The sequence below is a fragment of the Triticum dicoccoides genome, chromosome 1B (assembly GCF_002162155.2).
Source record: "Triticum dicoccoides isolate Atlit2015 ecotype Zavitan chromosome 1B, WEW_v2.0, whole genome shotgun sequence".
Lineage (NCBI taxonomy): Eukaryota > Viridiplantae > Streptophyta > Magnoliopsida > Poales > Poaceae > Triticum > Triticum dicoccoides.
Genome location: NC_041381.1, coordinates 617,037,193 through 617,043,192, shown reverse-complemented (window position 1 = coordinate 617,043,192; position 6,000 = coordinate 617,037,193).

Sequence of the window (6,000 nt, the reverse complement as noted above, 5' to 3'; positions counted from 1 at the left end):
CATTATTACTAATAGCATACAAGTTATCACAATAATCATCATAGATAGCAACTTTGTTCTCATAATCAATTGGAACCTCTTCCGAAATAGTGGAATCATCACTAAATAAAGTTGACACTCTTCCAAATCCACTTTCATATTCATCACAATAAGATTCAACATCCTCCAAAATAGTGGGATAAATACTACCTAAAGTTGACACTCTTCCAAACCCACTTTCATCAATATAATCATCATAAATAGGAGGCATGCTTTCATCATAAAAAATATTCTCATCAAAACTTGGGGGACAAACAATATCATATTCATCAAACATAGCATCCCCAAGCTTGTGGCTTTGCATATCATTAGCATCATGGATATTCAAGGAATTCATACTAACAACATTGCAATCATGCTCATCATTCAAAGATTTAGTGCAAAACATTTTATAGACTTCTTCTTCTAGCACTTGAACACAATTTTCCTTACCATCATTCTCACGAAAGATATTAGAAAGATGAAGCGTAAGAGACAAACTCAAATCCATTTTTTTAATTTTATTTTATAAAATAAACTAGTGATAAAACAAGAAACAAAAAGATTCATTTGCAAGATCTAAAGATATACCTTCAAGCACTCACCTCCCCGGCAATGGCGCCAGAAAAGAGCTTAGTTGACAGGGTGTGAGTGTCGTTTACCTAGCCTCCCCGGCAACGGCGCCAGAAAAGAGCTTGATGTCTACTATACAACCTTCTTCTTGTAAACGTTATTGGGCCTGCAAGTGCACAGGTTTGTAGGACAGTAGCAAATTTCCCTCAAGTGGATGACCTAAGGTTTATCAATCCGTAGGAGGCGTAGGATGAAGATGGTCTCTCTCAAACAACCCTGCAACCAAATAACAAAGAGTCTCTTGTGTCCCCAACACACCCAATACAATGGTAAATTGTATAGGTGCACTAGTTCGGCGAAGAGATGGTGATACAAGTGCAATATGGATGGTTGATAAAGGTATTTGTAGTCTGAAATTATAAAAACAGCAAGGTAGCAAGTGATAAAAGTGAGCGTAAACGATATTGCAATGCTAGGAAACAAGGCCTAAGGTTCATACTTTCACTAGTGCAAGTTCTCTCAACAATAATAACATAGATAGATCATATAACAATCCCTCAACATGCAACAAAGAGTCACTCCAAAGACACTAATAGCGGAGAACAAACTCAGAGATTATGGTAGGGTACGAAACCACCTCAAAGTTATTCTTTCGGATCAATCTATTCAAGAGTTCGTACTAGAATAACACCTTAAGACACAAATCAACCAAAACCCTAATGTCACCTAGATACTCCATTGTCACCTCAAGTATCCTTGGGCATGATTATACGATATGCATCACACAATCTCAGATTCATCTATTCAACCAACACAAAGTACTTCAAAGAGTGCCCCAAAGTTTCTACCGGAGAGTCAAGAACGTGTGCCAACCCCTATGCATAGGTTCATGGGCGGAACCCGCAAGTTGGTCACCAAAACATACATCAAGTGGCATATGATATCCCATTGTCACCGTAGATAAGCACGGCAAGACATACATCAAGTGTTCTCATAAAAGACTCAATCCGACAAGATAACTTCAAAGGGAAAACTCAATTCATCACAAGAGAGTAGAGTGGGAGAAACATCATAAGATCCAACTACAATAGCAAAGCTCAGGATACATCAAGATCATGCCATAGAGGGAACACGAGAGAGAGAGAGAGATCAAACACATAGCTACTGGTACATACCCTCAGCCTCGAGGGTGAACTACTCCCTCCTCGTCATGGATAGCGCCGGGATGATGAAGATGGCCACCAGTGAAGGATCCCCCCTCCGGCAGGGTGCCGGGAAGGGCTCCCGAGAGGTTTCTGGTGGCTACAGAGGCTTGCGGCGGCGAAACTCCCGATCTATCTTGATATATGATGTTTTTAGGGTACGTAGGCTTATATAGGCGAAAGAAGTCGGTCGGGAGGTGCTCTAGGGGCCCACGAGACAGGGGGCGCGCCCAGTAGGGGGGGGGCGCCCCCTATCTCCTGTCCTCCTCGAGGATCTTCTGACGTAAACTCCAAGTCTCCAGGATGATATTCTTCCCAAAAATAACGCTGCCGAAGGTTTCATTCCGTTTGGACTCCGTTTGATATTCCTTTTCTTCGAAATACTGAAACAGGCAATAAACCAACAATATGGGCTGGGCCTCCAGTTAATAGGTTAGTCCCAAAAGTTATATAAAAGTGTATAATAAAGCCCATAATCATTCAAAACAGATAACAAAATAGCATGAATGCTTCATAAGTTATAGATACGTTGGAGACGTATCAATAGGTTGTCTCACTGCACCCCAGTAGTGAGCAGGTTGTACGCATCTGTTATTCTGCACGCAAGATTGAGTGAGGAGGAGACTGGAATTGAAGACAAGAGGTACATTGCTATGACTGCATGTCCTACACTCACACTCATCTATATATGTTTGCATGCAAGCACCGTTGACATTCAGGCAACTATTTTACCAACTTCAGGCAATATGTGATTAAACTTAAGGCAACAAAACAAATGCCTGTGTTACACTAACTCATTTTTAGACAAGTAATGTGTAAACTTCAGGCAACTAATTTACCAACCTTAGGCAACATATGATTAAAACATGGGCATCTAGGAGTTATAAAATCACAACTCTTGTTTAGTTTTTGTTTTTACACCATCTAATTACCCCCTACACTATATGACTTATATGAGTTCTTTTTTTTCCTGCAACCTTACAATTGTTGATTACAACGGCTACCATGTTTCACTCGGAGAACTGGCTGACTCAATGAGGAAGAACGGCCTTGTCAAGTCGCATGTGTTCGAACTAATTATCGAGTCCATAATGCGGGACTTGCGTGCAAATTCCAAGAAGATAACCATGCTCGTCGGATTTTTAGTAATCTTTTTATATAAACTCTAGCCCCCCTGTTACATAATATTTACATATATTGACCTTTTACACAATCTTGTTCTCTTTGCTGATAGAACTACCACTTTGTTGTCACAATCAATACTATTGCATCTTAAGTAGTTTGAGCACCATTTTTTTCACTTTAACCAACTTTTTTTCCCAATGCAATTTGCTGCAAATCCATTTTTTCTGCATTTTGTAAGAATTCTAGAAGTTTTTCTTACTATCTTATGTAGTCCAGCCAACTTTTCTTAGGATATCCAAGCAACCCAGTTTGAAAAAACTCCACAACCTCCCCAATTTGCTAGATCTTTTACAAATAAGTTGCAACAAGCTCAAGGGTGGTTTGCTGTACATTACTCAAAACAGGAGGTGTGACACACATTTTTTTGCATTTTTTTATTTCCTCTTCATAATTGTGGTAGATAAGGCTCCAACAAATGATTTGGAACACTGAAGAGATAACTTTCAGATTCAACGAATCAAATCATTTGGATCGGAAGGATATGGTCAGTAGCAAGTACAATCTTTTTTCTTTTTTGCATTGGCATATATGTAGCAATTTTGTTACTGACCTGCTCTTTTTTCTTTTACCACACACTCATCATACAGATCATGTTCCCTATTCTAGAGAATCTAGACAGTGCAAATCTTGTATCAGCAAACCACTACTGGCTTTTCAATGTCAATATTAGGGACCGCAGGTTCGAGGTTTTTGATTCATGGAGGACTCTGGCAAGGAGCAAAACTTTTGACGACAATGCTAGGTTGATTGCTGCAATAGTGCATTCATTGTGGAACCATCACTATTGTGAATCACGTGTAAGCTTGGACAATTTTGGCTTGAAGGAAATTGATGTTCCAAAGCAGGATAACGAGTGAGTTCCTTTCATCCTTGCACTGTCCTTTTATATATGCTTTTCGTAAAATGGTCACAACTTCACACCCATGTTTTCTGCCTTTTTTGCTTGCAAGATATGATTGTGGCATTTTTGCTTCGACAATAGCTAGTATTTGGGAAGCGATGAACTTGCCAAACTTCGGTCTGAAAGACATCCCCAACATCAGGAAGAGTATCACAAGTGCTTTAGTTATTACAATATCCAACAAAGCACCATGGCAACATAATTTGAAGCTTTGACTCGGTGGAGGTTTGTCAGAGCAGCTTATATAAATTATCAACCATTTTTTGCCCACATTTTTTGGTACATAACTTGCCAATCAAACAGCAGCATATTTGTTTAGCAACAATAAGATATTATGTAGTATCTTCTTTTATTTTTTCACACATGCAACTTCTTTGTCTTAAAAAAACAAACATTAAAATGAAAGAAGCAAAGCCCCAAACACCTAGATACGAAATATTTCAAAGGTCACAAGAATAATTATTACATGTCATACAACACAAGAGTTGCCTGACACCCAAGCTTAAATTGTCTGACACCTAGATCTAAATTGCCTCCCACCAAAGACAGATGCCGTCCTCTTTGGATGTTGTCCTATTTTTCTTCTTCAAACCAAGATGCCAAGGCAATTTACAGCATTGTGTAGAACTGAATTACAAAAGGAGCATTTGTTCTTCCTCTTTGGATGGAACTCCAGTGCTGATTGCAACCTCTTACTTTTTGCATGCCCTTTAGTTGTTGATTTAGGTGGATCCTTAGGAACTCCTGCAATTGGCGTAGACCAACTTGAGACTGCTGTTGTTTGAGCACCTGAATTTGGTGCCATAGGACCAGTGGTAGTTGCTGTTCGGGGACCAGGGTGCGCTGTAGCACCACTTTCAGGTGGCGCAGAGCCAGCCATGGGTGGAGCAACCAACTTTTGTTTTTTTCTTGGTCTTCTTGAAATGGTTAAGCACTTCCGTGCCGCCCTCATGTGCTTCTTCAATATTGCTGCTTGGGCATCTGACACAGAAGCAACTCGAGCTAGACTAGCAAAATCCATTGACAAGTTTGCATGATGGACTTGCTTCTTTGATTGCTGCAACATCTCATCAGGTTCTGCCTCAATAGAAGGCGTTGCACCTGGTATTGCTTGTTGTGTCCACCTGCTCAATATGCATTGGGGAGGAATTTCATCGACACCAATGTGTGTAATTTTTTTCAAAATATGGCAACACAACATTCCATCCTTGGACATCTTGCAGCAGTCACACTTGTAGTCCCCAGCTTCGACTTCTGCTGTCACATAATAGCTTATAGAACCATAAGTAGCAACCCATACTTCTCTGTTTGGATAAAGATCAAACACACTACCACCATGGGGACGCACATTGTATTTCCCAATTAGTTCAAACTCGTCCCGGAATTTTTGGTAAATGTCCCTAGTGTATGCATCATAGGCTTGTTTCTCGATTGGGAAGTCAGACCACAACTCAACCTCCAAGTGGTCTGTCATGTAGTCATTTCCACCCTCACGAACAAGCACATGTGTCTAGATTTTCTCATATTGCTTAACAAAGTTCAACACAGAGTTGTGCGGGTTCACATAACGCTTAAGAACTGCATTGAATCCTTCACTGCGCTGGGTAGACTGCAAGAAAGGGAAAAACCGGTGCTTGAAGTAACACGGCACCCATGTTGCCCGGTACTCATACAACTTCTCAAAGTGGGTTCCAGCAATAAACGGCCACTTATCCTTCAAAGCTGCCCATTTTGTCTCAAATTCTTTTGGAGTGAAGCTAAAGTCAACACAATCATTGAAATCTTTTGACAACCCTGGATTCCTTCCCACTGAGCCACCAAGTTTTTTCTTGAGCCTTCTTCATTATGTGCCACCGACATCGATGATGCACAGTATTAGGGAAGATGTTTTTAATTGATTCTGCCATCGCCCAATCTTGGTTAGTGATTATGTTGAATGGTGCTAGACCATCCATTGCTTCAAGGAATGTACCAAATAATCAATCAAAACTTGTCTCTAACTCCTGCCTAACAAAGCCACACCCCAACATGAACGTTTGGCCATGACGATTTATCCCAATGAATGGAGCAAATGGCATGTTGTACATGTTAGTCATGTATGTTGTGTTAAAGCATATGCAA